Source organism: Belonocnema kinseyi, chromosome 7, assembly GCF_010883055.1.
Source record: "Belonocnema kinseyi isolate 2016_QV_RU_SX_M_011 chromosome 7, B_treatae_v1, whole genome shotgun sequence".
In the NCBI taxonomy this organism is placed as follows: Eukaryota; Metazoa; Arthropoda; class Insecta; order Hymenoptera; family Cynipidae; genus Belonocnema; species Belonocnema kinseyi.
Window position 1 is genome coordinate 105,468,630 of NC_046663.1, and position 16,182 is coordinate 105,484,811.

Below are 16,182 nucleotides of genomic sequence, written 5' to 3' on the forward strand. Positions count from 1 at the left end.
TCAGTCGTTTTTCAGTGTTCAAAACAAATAGTATCAGGTCCTATGTTTCGAATTCCATTTTTTCCAAGTACGCAGCTTGACAGTGTATGAATAAATAGGCTTCATTTTGTTTGGAGAATAAACAAATGCCTACTTTTATTATTTTTCATTATTTATGCGAATTCGACTGAAATTGCCTTGTCAGTGGCGTTTAATGACATATTTTTGAAACTAAAAATCATTTTTAATTATTTAAACAACTTGTATAAATGAATAAACATTTCGATATTTTTCCATGAAAATTTTTATTTTTCTAAGGAATCAACTGAAAATATCTAACCCATTACTTTTTCTTGACATATTAATTATTCAAATTTACAGAGATTTTAATTATTTAAACGCTTTTTATTAACGATCACGTATTTTCACCTCTTTCCCATGAATGTGATCAATTTGGTCACTGAATCGTCTAAGAATGTCTTGACCTTGGCTCTTTGTTCTCGTATCTTTTTGAAATGACAAAGACTGTTAATTATTTCAGCAATTTTTATAGAAAAATAGGGTTCAGTTCCGAATAGTGCATAGCTAGCTTCGATTGATTTGAAACTGTGTAAACTAATGAATTTTGACTCGCTAATTACGAAAATTATAGTGAAAATACCCGCAAATATGATTTCCCTGGTGAAAAACATGAAAACTCCATAAAATTATGTTTTTTGTGCGTATCTTAGTAAATAATAAAAATTTACGAAAAAGCTTCAAATAAAAGTTGTAGATCTTTTAAAATATATATTTTATGTGAAATACATTTTTCCTCTGCGAGTAATAGTTTTCGTGAAAATCGACGATAAATATGACGAATCACAGAAATACAGCACAATAGCAGTGTACCTCTGTGACTGGTTACAGATATAATGTTGGTCAAACCCCTACCCCTTTGCAACGTCTCGTGGGGAAATAATGTTGGACAAACCCTTAGCCCATGGGTCTCCTAGGATCGCTCGGCCTTTTTCAAGATCTACCAATTCTTTTCGACGGAAAACTGAGAGGAAACCTATGAGCTCTTTGAAAAAAAATCCCAGTTAAAAGGGCTCGGAGAACCTTTTTTTCTGGTATAACTTGGCAGAGCTTGAAATACAAAGTATTTGATTTAAAGTATTTGAACTAAGCAATTGCCGATCATTGTTCACAAATAAATGTTTTTGACATTAATAATACTAAATAATTTAAAAATCCTGATAATAATAAAAATAAGTGGTAAAAAATAAATTCAGGGCGTTCCAAATTTAAGAGTTTTTTTCAAATCGAGAATCTGTAAATAACATTATTTCGGAATAACATTTCGAAAATAGAAACAATTAAAAATTTTAAAAATTGATTACTTAAAATGCAAAGGAACTGAAATTGCATTAGCACATTTACATACAAAAAATTTTTAATTTCATACTACTTTAAAGTACATTGAATGCTTCAAAGTCAAAGCTGCTTAAATTTTAGAATTTTACATTTTTATTATATTTAAAAAAATTAAATTTGATGCCACAAATTTGTTTGAGATAAAAAATTAATTTTTCTTCGATTGTACCACTTAAAATGTAAATTTTTTCAATTATAAATCTTTGAAATTAAATCATTCGAAAAAACTTTTAAAATAAAAAGTGATTTTTAATTTTTAACAGAAAAGTTTTGAAAAAGGCTATCGCAAATGAAGAGGAAAAATTCTTTGCATTGGCATTAACAGATCGTCAAAATGGTAATTTGGATGTTAAAATTGATTATGTTTTTAATATTAGGTAATAACAACTCAAGGGCGTGTGAATTTCTTGCTACTTTTTGATTACATTGTAAATTAAATTTTGAATTATTTATAAATAAAACAATTTTTAGGGACTTTAAATTGTGAGTATAAAAAATTACAATTGCATTTAATATTTCATTTAACAATATTAAAGTAACGAAAACTAAACATTAAATATTTTATTTCATAATTTTCACTTTTAGCGTGAAGTTTTGAATAGAAATAAGGGTCTCGAGCTTAAGGGTTCCCAGCGGAAAAAATAAGATAAAGGGTTTTGACAGTTCTGGGTCAAAACTGAGTAGATCCGACCTATTAGCCTGGGATCACTAGTAGACACAGGTGTCTTAACCATTTCGAATTTTCTTGCCTTGATAAGGGTACTGTACGAGTACCGAAACGTTGATTACAATAGAGTTTTTTTTTGGTTTTCGTTTATTCGTTGTGGTCCAAATTTGGTCGTTGGATTCTTGTTTTATTTAACAGGATTTTGCATCATTTCGAATGTCTCGTGGGGCGCGGGAAGGACCCCCTGTGACACAGCTACATATTGCGATGTATTTCTGTGATTTTTCATATTTACCGTAGCTTTTCAAGAAAACTATTACTCGCTGAGTAAAAATGTTTGTTTATGAAATATATGTTTTTGAAAGATCTAAAACTTTTAATTCAAGCTCTTTCGTAAATTTTTATTATTTACTAATATAAACATTAAAACTATTATTTTTATGGGGTTTTCATGGTTTTCACCATTAAAATCAAATTTGCGGGTATTTTCACTATCATTTTCGTAATAAGCGAGTCAAAATACATGGATATACGCAGTTTAAAATTATTCAGGGGTATGTACTATTCGGAACTTTATGCAAAAATATTATAATGAACAAAAGTTAAGCCTCTACCACCGCCCATGTAGCAGTTGTTAAAAGGGATTCTTTACTTATTTTTTAGTTTTGTACGTTTTAAACTTTTTTTTACGCTCGCAAGTTTGAGCGCGCCTAAGGCGCGCGACGGTTGAATCTCGCGCTTCGCGCTCGGATATTTCTTCTTTGCATTTGGAATGCTTGAAAAAAACTTTATCAAAAAGATCTCTTTTAAATGGCAGTATTTATATGCGTCTTCATATTCTGAATTGTCTACTTAATAAAGTATAGTCAAAGATTAAGTTTCTCAAAGCTCTGTAGACTTTAAGGTACACATTCTCATCGTAACACTCGCGCTGCGCGTTCGATTTCCGACAGACATTTGTAAACAGGTTCTGTTGGATGTTTTTTCTCGTAACTTTCGTCGTTCTTCCACACATTTTTTTGAATTTTATTTTTTTTTCAACGTTATTTTTCACGAATAAAACAAAAAGTAGGCGTCCTATCAAGAGGTGATCCTTAACTAAACTGTAGATCTTTTTTGGGATAACCATTTTTGTTATTTCATATTTTTTCGTATCCTACATAGTTTTTCCACAAAATGGAATTTTTTATTTTCCATTATTTTTTGTGCAATCAAAATTTGAATTTTCGATTTTTAAAGAAAATCCAAGAATTTGTTATGATAATCTTTTAGAGCTTTCAAAAATAAATGTTTTTCTTCTCTTGACTTTTTTTCATATCGTGCATTTTTCGGCTTCAAATTTTGATTTTTGGTTGATTACAAAAATTTTGAAAACGCTATAACTCTGATAATTTTCTTTTTATCGAAAAAAGTCATTAACAGAAATTGTCTGTTCTTTTTAATACTATGAATATCCGTATATATAATTTTCAAATTCAAAAAAAAGTGGTGTCAAAAATTTTCAAAATGCGCTCACTTTTTGAATTTTTATCAAAAATTGCTGGTTCGCGAACTTGTCCTTTCTTTTGAGACCTAAAAAAAAGTGTGCCAAAAATGAATTTGATTCGTTCATTTTCTCGAGAGTTATCGTGTTTACGGACGGCCGGACGGACAGACAGACGCCATCGTGAAAACCTGATTTTCGGATTCAGGGGGTCTCGAAACGTGGAGATCCGTTGAAAAAGTGTGATGTCAAATTTCCGACAATTCTAATACTTTCTCAATCATAAATGATGAGAATGTAAAAAGGAAACTGTTGAATTCTTTTGTAAACGTTGCAAGATATCTCAAAAGAGAAATAGGTGGTTTTTACCGAATTTCTTTAATGTGCAAATTTTTATATCAACATTTTTTCGTACTTGTCGTTGTTTGTTAGAAAAATTAGAATATTTAATTTTCTGAAAATAAAGCTTCTAGCCACAAAAGGTATTTAACCCGCATAAAACTTACAAGATATCTTCCTTACAAAAGTATAAATTCAATATACCATTGGCAAAAAATATGCGTGTAAGAAAAAATACATCCAAATCCGTTGAAAATTAAAATGTCGAGCGGTTTTTGTACCCAAAAAAGTGCTTTTTGGCACACTGTACATCACGTCTAGAAAAAACTGCTCCAGCCAATCCTGATTGGCTTGCTTGGAATATTAATTGACTGAGCACTACTCCCGCTCGGTTACCAAACCAGCAATGCCTAATTTTCTCGCAAAAAAAAAACTTATTTGAAAAAATATTCCTTGAGTAATTATATTTATTTTGCTGTGTTCTTTTAATTTCGCATAGAAGGAAAAAATATTTAAAAATATGCAACCACTTCATTTAATTGGATGAGTTAGATCGATTTACATCGAAAGTTAAATTTATTTACCCCTTCGAAAAGTGGAACAATGTTGAGAATAAAAAACTGCAGCGTCTTCGGACACATATCGAACATTTTTTTCCTTAAGGAAGAAGCGCGTGTCGTCCAAATGTCAGCAATGTTTTTGCAAACTCGGACCCGTGTTTCGTACGACTGTTAATAGCCTATAAAAAAAGACAATCGACAGGAAAAAGATCCCCGTATGGTCTGTTTAAGTTTATGAATATGAATGGAACTGCGCACATCAGTAATATTGGCGTCATCTTCAGGATAACATAATTATACTTTTGCATAGGTTAAAAGGATGAATTGACTTTTGGCATTAGACCGACAGAGAATAATCAAGTATTTCGATGTTTTCGTACCAATGGATCGTATATACGAAGGATTTAATAGCCTTGGATCAAACTATGTATAACTGGAAACGAATTAATCCAGTGATTCCAATAACGTGGATACAGTCAATATATTGAAGTGCCGGATTAGAGAACAAAACTCCTGACCATTAATCACCTTTACCGAATACCTGATTTTTTAGGTAGTAGCTCATTTTCGAAAATAGAGTTCACGACCTTTAGATTTAAAAAATAATCTTTGTGGAATTACTTCTTATTATTTTTTTCCTTATTCGAATTCTTTGAAAAACTCTCCTTTAAATGATGCACATAATATAGTCGAATAACAGCTCCTTCTAAAAATGCTGTTCTAGCAAAAAGTCTTAAATAAAATTTCAGCAAAAGCTATAAAACCAAAAGAGAAAAGAACAAATTGAATAGGGATTCTAAAAATAAAAAAGGACAAAATATATGCATTTCTATAATTGATATGTTTTTTAAAAGTGATTCGAAGTTTTAAAATCTTATATTTTCTTAGGCGTTTTAATTTTACAGGGTGGATGCAGTGCCATGTTTGTTTGTTGATTTTTTACTTCTATGAAAAAAGCATCCTGTGGATTTTATACGGGCCAACTCATTGTTGCGAAGGTAGATTTTGTCATCATAAAATCAAATTTTTGCATTGTTATCGCAAGCATTGGCATAATCGAAAAATCAGGATATCAAAGAAAAAAATAGATTTGCTTCTTTAAACCGAAAAAACACACGTCGTTTATTTTTTTTAGGTTTGCTGCACAATTCCAATTTAAAAATTCCGCGAGTTTTCGCTGGCCAATTTTTCAATTTCCCTGACTTTTATGCAGGGTGTCCAAATCAATAGAAACCCTTATTCAATAGAAACCCTTATTTTGCGTCGGCAATCGAAATAGCGGGAAATTTTATGTTCAAAAATGTACTCAGGTCATAGCACAGATGTGACCTCGGTGGTAACTCAAAGGTTATTTAAACTTAAACAAGGTTTGAAAACATCTGAGAGGCGCAGCTTCTAGAAATAATTCATAACGACCTTACGTATTTATTTTAGCAAGGTGCATTTATATGTGACCTTAGACATGACCTTGCCCATTGCATTTAAGGTAATTTCAAGGTCAACTTAAAAAAAAATAGAAACCTCTTTATTTGGGTTCGGCAATCGAAAGAGCGAGAAATTTCACGTTTAAAAGTGTACTCAGGTCATAGGTCATCTCCCCCCTTCTATCCCTCTCTCTCTTTCCTTCATTTCTTCTCCCTCTAAAAAAGTGAGAGGCAAGAGGTAACGCCTAAAGTAAATCCAAATAACGAGCTGCAGTTTTACCTTGTTTAAGGGGGTAGTAGGGCCAATTCGGTCAAAAAAGGCCTTTTTTAGATCATTATATTATAAAAAACAATTTTTGCAAATTTATGTCAGTCATTGGTACATAATAAAATAACAACTGAGTTTTATTTTGTTTTATTTTATTTTTTAAAGTTTTGGTAACATTTTGTAGAGAAAATACCGATTTTCGAGAAAAAATCGACAATATTTATTGTTAAATAAACAATAATAATTGTAACAAATAATAAAACTCAGCGTTATCGCCTTGCAAATTATGTATAAAAATAATGTATAAAATTTCATAAGGATCGGTACAGTAGATTTTAAGTTACAGTTGGCACCGGCTTTGAAAACGTTGAGCGCGAGAAGAACTCTTCACACTTTTGCATAATAAAAAAACCGAAATTAAATATACGCACACAGAATCATCAATGCCAGGTCCATAAAGTACAGAACTTTCATCTAGTATGTCCAAAGCATCTTTTTGATCGAATGTCGGATTTTCAACGCTCGATTGCCGATCGAATCGAAAAAACCGATCCAAAAATGCATGCACATTGAATAGAAAATACCATATTTGATTCAACAAAATGCATACGTCTATAGATAACCCCTTAAAAAATTATTTCCCACTGAATATTATGTTTCGTTCTTTTAAATGATTTAGGCAATAGAAATTCGGAAATTGTTTTATTAGTTCAACCAAACACAGCTGCATTTTTAACCAAATACAGTGACTCTTTTATAGTACTGATTTTGGGGCTGACGGTGGGCGGGAACTAACTCATTATAGCCCGCTTCGCTTTTGTTTGTTCAAGCCTGAGTGCTCGTCTGAGTGACAACCGCAGACTCCTCGCGACTCCTGTTACTTACACCTACCTGCAGCGCGGCATCAATTCTCGGAAGGGCTATTGAAGGGTTTTACTGTAGTACAATTTTCAAAACAAAAGACAAATTTTTGAGAAAACAGTTGGATTTTGAATGTAAAATGATGATTTTTGCCCCAGAAAGATAAGTGTTCAAAAAATAATTTTTTGACCAAAAAAGATGCATTTTGAACAAAATGCATCAAATTCTCGCGTTCAGTCACCCCGTTCTCAGCCTTCCTATAACTGCTGGCTCCCTCAGTTTCTCAAGGCAGCAGAGCGAGAGCAGTTGCGACATTATACAGTAAGGACCTTTACTATGTAGTCATAGGGAATATAATTATGTAAACCCAAGCATATAATGCAGCCCGTCTTGCATTTGTGTAATGCAAAAAAGTACTATATCGGCGATTTTAATTCGGTTTCCAAATCTCCCGCACTCGAGATCTTGCGCCGATTGGTCAAAGGCTTCGAGACTCAGAAGACGTACACAAAATATACGTATAACCAAATTCTGAAACAAGGTTATGTTCCCTAGGATTCACCGCGCATTTCAAATAAATAATTAGTTACAATATAATTAGTGTCAAAATCGTTTTGTGCTTCGATCTTAATTAATTAAATAAAGTGAATATCTGCAGGTTGTACGTAATTAATTGGTGATAAAATCTGTTGTTTTACTTATTGAATAAAATATGGGAATCAAATGCTTTGACTAACTGCAGCGAAAATGGTAATCCGTATGATTATAAAAATCGCAACGATGAATCTGAAATTCAAATGATGAGAGGTAAGAAGCGGCGAATTATTATTATAAGCTGGGTGTTCGGCGACCTTGAAAATTTCGTCTCCGCTATTATAGAATGTTAAAGTATACATTTTTTGTGATATTTGACTTAGAAATTATAAAAATTATTAGCTGAAATCTTCAATATTAGATCAGCTTCAGAATAGACCTTTTTATTCTAGAAGTCGACAGTACGCACGTGCCAGGATTTTACGTCATTTCTGTATTTTTCGAACAGTTTTCTGTCAAAATGTATGGAAAATATTTTAAATAAAAATAACAACGAAACATAAATGTGTAAATAAATCAGAGTTTAAAGACAACATATTTTTAAGTATATTCAGAAAAAAACTGCGAAAAAAGTACGAAAAGTGTGGCGAGCAAGCCCATTATTTACATTTGTTGACATCTGTCGTCTTCAAAAAAATGTTTAAAAATCCGGAAAAAATCCCGGAAGATGATGTTCCAGGAGCAAAATTAGTGCACAAAACGGTGGAACAATACACTGTTAAACAGCTTAAACGATGGATAAAATATAGGAAACCATCTTTAAAAGGAAATAAAAGTGATTCAGTAAAAAGGTTAGTTGAGGTTGTGTTTGGCAGGTATTAATATTTTCTTTCTTTGCTAACATTTGCTTACATATTAAATGAAGCATTCTTATCGGGGTTTCGAATCTCCTAAATTTTTTGATAAAAATAAAATCTATTTAATACTTTCACCTGAAAACGCAAAACTATTATATTTATGTATTTATAACCAGTTTATATGAAAAAAGTAAAATTTGTTAGCACATTCCTTATGCCAGGAAATCACTAACAAATGGATTTTTATTGTCTAAACTTGAAAAAGAGAAGTAGAAAATATAATATTGTGTTATTTTATATTTGTATGAATATTAAATATTTACTCAAACAAAGTTTTGAACTGCAAATCTTGTATAAAAGAAAATATTTATACCTGCCATACAAAACCTCAAGTAACCTTTCCACTAAATCACGTTTTTTCCTTTTAATGGTGGTTTTCTACATTTAGGACATCGTTTCACCTGCTGAATACTGTGCTCTTCTACTGATTCGTGCACTAATTTTGCAGCTGGAACATCATCTGCCGTGAGTTCCCTACCGAAAGAAATCTCTGAGTTTTCTTTAGCGAAATAGCTTGGCCCATTTGAGTCTATAAACAAAGTCGATTTGAAACAAAATAGTCTCGGAGATAGTTTGAGAGATTTGGGTCCTTTTCAAGATCCTTTTAGTGGTCGTTTTAAGGGTGGTGCGACGGTAATATAAAGTTCCTTTTGTATTCGTGACGTACCGGGCGGGCAGAGTTATTTACAGTAGTTGGTCGTGGCTAATCCGCTCTCCCTTTTTAAATTTCTCTTCAAATTATTAACACTTTTTTTTGATTGACGAATTTTCACATTATACTTATTTATAATTATAACTTATATACTGATATACAATTTTCTAGTTGAATTAAAAAATGTTGCTTTTTTTGGCGTATCTCATTCCATTTACGAGAAACGTTCTATTAATTTCAATTTTAAGCATTAAAAAAAAAAGTTAGATATCTGAAGTCATCGAAACCCGTAGATTCCGAATTATTATGTTTTAGGCTGTTAACAATGAAATTAAAAAAAAATCTATTTCTAAATTTTAATCCTAAAGCTTAACAAAGGACCCTTGAGTGTCGGCTACTCTATTGAGATAGCCTCTCTGCTTGTTATTTATGATCGTATTCTTATTTCAATTTCGGAAAGGATATTTTAAAGCCAATTTTGAAACAAATATGTAGTTGAATTTTCAACCGACAAAGTAATATTTTCAACCAAATAGATGTATCTTTAAATAAAAAAATGTAGACATTTTCGACTAAAAAGATGAATCTTCAACATAAAAATGAATTTTGAATGTATGAACAAAATAATAAATTCTCAATAAAAATTATTATAATTGATATTTCAACCAAAAAGATTTTAATTTTAAATCAAAAACAGTCAAATTTCACAAAAAAAGATGAACTCTCAATAAATAATGTAATAATTGATATTTTTACCGAAAATATTATTATTTAAAATAAAAACAGTTGAAATTATCACACACAAAAAGGACTTTTCATCATAAAAGTTAAATATTCAATGAAGGAAATGAATTTGTAACAAAGTAGTACACTTTTTATCCCAATAGAAATTTCAGTAGTTGAATTTTTAACTAAAAAAGATTTATTTTTAGTCCTAAATAGTAGAAAACAAATAAAATTAATTTTTAGAAAAGTAGTTCAACCAATTAGTTGAATTTTCAACAAAAAAAATTTCAACACATTAGTTGAATTTTAAACTAAGTAATATAAATTTCGAGCCAAATATAATAATTTAGAATGTTCTGAATGTATGTAATGCTTTGAAGCAATTCAAAAATCTTTTATGTGATTTATTTATACTTATCACCAATTAATCAACTCAAGTATCTATGTTTTTAACTAATTTATTAAATATATTTTTCACCAAAGCAGTATTTGGCACACATCAAGGCATTGCCTTGATGAATGGATTACTGCGATTTTCAAGAAGCTATATTATTACCTTCAAACTAACCTTTCTTAGTCGCCAGTGATAATGCTTGTCAATGTCGCAGTGTGTCTCTAATGTTATAATATTGTAATTTAAAAAACTGGTTAATAAATTTATAAGTAAGCATAACTTCAATTTCCCAAAATATTTGCAACTTCACTTAAAATAAAATCGCAGTATTATCAGCGCAGGGATCGGATCACCGCAGTAGTTGGCGCGCAGTAAATCATGCAAATCCGCAGTAATACCCACATTGCACATTTTTTTCAGATTCGCATTTTTCACGTAAATCTGATTTCTTTTCAGGGGTTAGCGACTGAATTATATTAATTGAATGCCAAATATTGATTCAAGAATTAATGCGTAACGAATGTCTCATTTAAACACTTGTTTTTATTTTCAAAATTCATCTTGATCTTTTGTCCGCAGTAATACCCATATTTACCCTATTTAATCGCTTACAGACTTTATGTGAAGATTACAGTTAAGATTACAAAAAAAATTTATAATAACTTTTTTCTTACATTTAAAAGATTTTTTTGAAACATCTTTCTTACGTGAAAAATTGTAGAGAATTTCACTTGCAATGGATAAGGATGTGATTGTAAGGACAAATATCGTCCTTAAAAAAACAATACGAATAATTATTTTGTGAAGACGTGATTCGTTCTTTTTTTTATATTCATTTATACAAACAAGCGTAAGTACGAACCTAAAAATAAGAATTAAATGGGGAATGCTAAAGATATAGGCCAGTATAAACACATCAGTCACACTACAGCTTTCCAATTTTTTCAATCAATTTCTTCGTAACACATTCCTCAGGTGTGTGTATTACATAAATAAGATATGTACATACTGTAATCTTTCCTTACAATTATTATGCAATTTAATATCTGGTTCTGGAAGATTATTACTTTATCCTTACACTTCAATCTATAAAAACCCGTTTCTGTAATATTTTAGTAGTTACAATGTTATTTATAATTTCATAATACTGAATCAGTATTTTCTTGAAGCAAGCATATGCTACTTTCTGCACATGATAGGCGCAATATATGAATATAAATCTAAAGTATCAAAATAGTGCAATTTTCTCTTGACGAGCTTAAGATGTAAACGTTAAAAGTAGTAAGAGTAGACTCCATTTTCTCAGTTTATATACCTAAAACTAACACTTTAATTCGATAAGAATATGAAAGTATCGACTATCGTAATCCATCATGAACTTTAATATAAAAAAACCTATTACAAAAATATTATGAATTTATTGAATCAGGGAAGATTTTTATGAATTTTCGTATCGTGCCGGATTAGAGAACAAAACTCCTGGCCATTAATCACCTTTACCGAAGATATCTTTAAAGTAATAGTTTCAAATAATAATAGATAAATAATAATAATAATAATAATAATAATAATAATAATAGATAGTTTCATATAATAATAATAGATAGTTTCAAAGTAATTTCCTTTTCGCAGTTGCTTTCTCTTATTTATGCAATTGCCTACATTCCAAAAATATTTAAGATTCATATATGAAAACAAATAATTCCAAAAACAGAAACTAGCTCAAATATTAATATCAGAACGTTGCTTATTTAACAATAGATATTGTTAAACCATAAAAAAACTTTCAAAACTCATTTGATAACATTCGAAATTCTTATTTCCAATAAATCGAAATTTTAGCCTATTTGTTCAAAATATATCACTGAATCTAAAAAATTTATTAGAAAAATTAAAATAATGAAATTTTCACAAAAAAGATTAACTCTCAGTAGTATAAGTTTTCTTTTATCAGGTGAAGGACATTTTTTGAGTTCTATTCAAGGCCTAAGTTTCGTTATTTTTAAACGAGAACTAATGAGTATGTTAATTTTGTCTTTTAGAACCTCAATTTTCTAGTGATAAAACGTAACACTTAGAAATTCGAATTTCCACTCTTTTTATTTTAAAAAGTTAAAAGATAAAATATTAGTCTATAACTGTTACGAGAAGAATACACAAAATTAGAAACCTAAATTCTTACAAAATTTAAAAAATGGCAATTTAAAATCATTAAGTACTTTTACTTTTACCTTTTAAATCATAGTTGACTAAGAATATTTTTTTTTATAAGCTACAAACATGTTAGATCCACCGACTATTCCCTACAACTTAAAAATATAGACAAGCGACATTTTTTCGAAAACAGTTTTTTTTTATATCAGTGGAAACGTGAGAGTAAGCTGCGTCTGAGTATCATGGTTCACATTATAATTTTTGATTATTCATAATGAAAAATGAATGTTTAAAATTCCAAATATTGAACAAATGGACCAAACGAAACGTAAACATGTATGGAAAGTACTTTGCGGTGCCTGAAATTGGTAAGAGAAGGCGAATACGTCACGAAATACAAGGCAAGAATATATGTGAAGTACTTTGCGAATCTTTCGTCTGGCAAAAGTGGCCGAGCACCATGCTTGGTGCAAATTCAAAACTCCGCATGTGCCAGTATGTGCTGTACGTAAAAGTCTCAAGTTCGAAATGTGTCGAGTCGAGCAAAGGTGTCCAAGCGAAGAAATGCGCTAGCGAGATAGGGTAAATTCGGCATGCCATGCATGCGGCATTTGCGGATTTCTTGTCTGGTATCTACAGGTCTGAACGCTCGAATACTTTACAGCGAAACACTACGGAAGCGACTTTTCGTACTTGTTATCTGAGACTTGATTCCAGAAAAATCCGAAAGTACATTTTTTAATAGGAAAGGTTTAAATAATAATTTTTTTCTTGAAAAATCAGAAAGAGCACATGCGCTTTACCAAAAAGGAGCACTTGAATTAATGCAAAATGTGTTCCTATACTAAAGTTCTTAGTGCAAATGGTTTTTCTTGAATGTCGTCGTTAAACTCATAGAGCACTTATATTATTATTATTACACCATTAAGCCATTTCCCTTTCGGGGTAGGCGTGACTCCCACGGTAGGGGAAAGGAGTAGTGTGTGGAAGGGATAGAGATTTTTCAGATTGATCCAGAATTCTCGTGCTATTTAAGTAAATAACACGTTCGTTCCGCAACACTGCTCCGACCCAGGTTGCTGATCAATCTCTCTAGCAATCACCACAAGCGAAGAACCTCACGAAGTCGTTATGTAAGATTCCCCACTCTTACTTTGTCCATCAGGGTTTTCCCGCATATTCCGCGCTTGAATCTCATGTCAATTGCGTTAATTTTACTCTTATCTTTTTCTTGATAAGTCCATGTCTCGCTACCATATAGTACAGTCGGTACAAATATAGAATTATGTATTGCCATTTTAGCTTTTGATATATTTTTGCTTCTGATAAGGGGACCTGCTCTACCAATAAGCTTCTTACCTTCATTTATTTGTCTATCTAATTCCTCATCTACTATCTTCCCGTCCCTAGTAAATAAGCTACCAAGGTATACGAACTTATCAACTTGTTCAATTCTCTCATCATTTAATAAAATATTCCATAGTGTTTTCTCACTCTTTCCTTCGAACACCATAGTTTTTGTTTTATTTGCGTTAATTTTGAGGCCCATGCTCTTCATGCTTGCATCTAGTTTATTCAACATTCTTTGTAAGTCTTCGATAGACCCACATACCCTTACTGTTTCGAGATCCACACCCTCTTCGTCGAAGAGAGCCATTCTTAGACACTTGTCCATAAATAATATAAATAACCATGACGACATAACGCATCCTTGTCTAACTCATTGAATAATATCGAAACAGTCACTCAGTTTCCCATTCACTCTTACACTCGCTTTCCTACATGTATATATTGTTTTTATAGCTTGTAGGATCCATCCATTGACTCCATACTCTTTCAGGACTTCCCAAAGTTTACTTCTATCTACCTTGTCAAAAGCTTTTTCTAGGTCAACAAATGCACAGAAAACTTTTTTCCTTACTCTCAAACTTTTTTCTGTTATTTGCCTTAAGCTAAATATTTGATCCGTATATGACCTTCCTGGCATAGACCCACTTTGGACTTCCCAAATCTTTGCTTCTGTTATTTTCACTACCCTACGAATAAGTATTTTTGAATATATTTTACTTACGGTGCTAAATAAGCTAATCCGTCTGTAAATATTGCACTCGCTTTTATCTCCCTTTCTCTTGTATATTGGCACGATAATCGCTTTTTTCCAATCGTCTGGAATTGATGTCTACCCCGGCAGCCTTACCGTTTTTCAACACAGACTTTTGCAATTGAGTTTTCCATCGCATCGTGTTCAACATCGCAGTTGTGGTGTCCTATAGCTTCATCTCCGAATTGTCTACTAAAATAGTCTCTGAAAGCCTCTAGTATTCCGTCTGCATCATATACCATTTCCCCCCTACTATTTCTCATGTTGACAATTTCTGCACTTTTGTTTCCTTTCATTTTTTTATAAAGTAGTTTCTTGCTTCCTTCAGAGTCGTTTTGTATTTTTATCTCTTCTTCTGCTCTAATTATATCTTTACTTGTATTGTATCCTGTTTTCGCGTCTATAATCATTTATACGTCTATTTCTTCCCACATTCCTAAGACCTGCGATGTTCAAAGTTCTCTTGTAAGCTTCTCTTTTTGCTTTTTGGGCAGCCTGAATTTCATCATTCCATCACGCATCACCAGACATTCTTCCTACAACTGCGGTACCACACACTTCGATCGTACATCTAACATGGATATCCCGTAACATTGTCCAGGCGCCCTCTATATCTTTGTTTTTTATACGGTCCTCCCATGTTGCCCTATCTATGCTTTCGATTATCTTATTTTGGAAATCTATTCGCACATCCGATTTCTCTAGGTTCTCAATTTTAATTTGCGTTTGTTTTGCGTTTGTTTTGCTTTCTTGGTTCTCTTTTTTCTCCATCCCCGACCTAAGGTAATTTTTGAGATCAGAAGGTCATGATCAGTATTGCATTCAGGACCCCTCATGACTCTTGTATCTTTGACTAACTCTCTTAGTCTTTCATCCGCAACAGCAAAGTCAATTATACTGCGGCTATCTCCTTTAGACCAGGTGTACATGTGGATCATTTTATGCCTAAACTAAGTATTTGTAATAAACGGACCCCTTTCTAAGCATAGACCAACTAATTAATCACCGTTATAGTTTGTTCTTGGATCTCCAAAATTACCTAATACTATTTCTGTATCCTGATTTTGGATGCCCACCCAACCGTTCATGTCTCCTAGTAGAATTATTCTTTCCCCATGTTCGCAAATGTTTATTGTGTCATTTAATGTGTCCCAGAAGGCGTCTTTTATTTCTCCAGGATCACTATCAGCTGGCGCGTAGCATTCTATGATAAATAGTCTTCTGATTCTTACTTTCATTTTATCCCACAGCAGTCTGGGAGACACGAAACCATGGACTCCGAGATGCTGCTTTGCTCTTTCATTCAAAATCAGACCTACTCCTTGTTTACCATGTGATTGACAGTCTACTCCTGACCATGTTTCAAATCCGCCTTTCAACACGCCGTTTTGTATGTCTTTGGTTTCGCATCCTTTTTTATTTGTTTCAGACACACATAAAATGTCTAGTTTCTTCACGTCCATAGTTTCACGCAATTCTTTTACCTTGAGATCATTTACTCCTCTAGCATTTCAAACACCCAGTCTCCTCCATTCGTCGCCTGAAACATGACCTTTAGATTTTCCGTGTGCATGCCTCTTGTCATTAAAAGTTCCAGTTCTTTCCGAGGCTATTTTGTAGTTTGTATTATTCATTGTTTAGATTATACACCCAACTAACAGCTTTATGCAATAAGTTTATTTTCTGAGTCGAAATCATGTCAAAGTT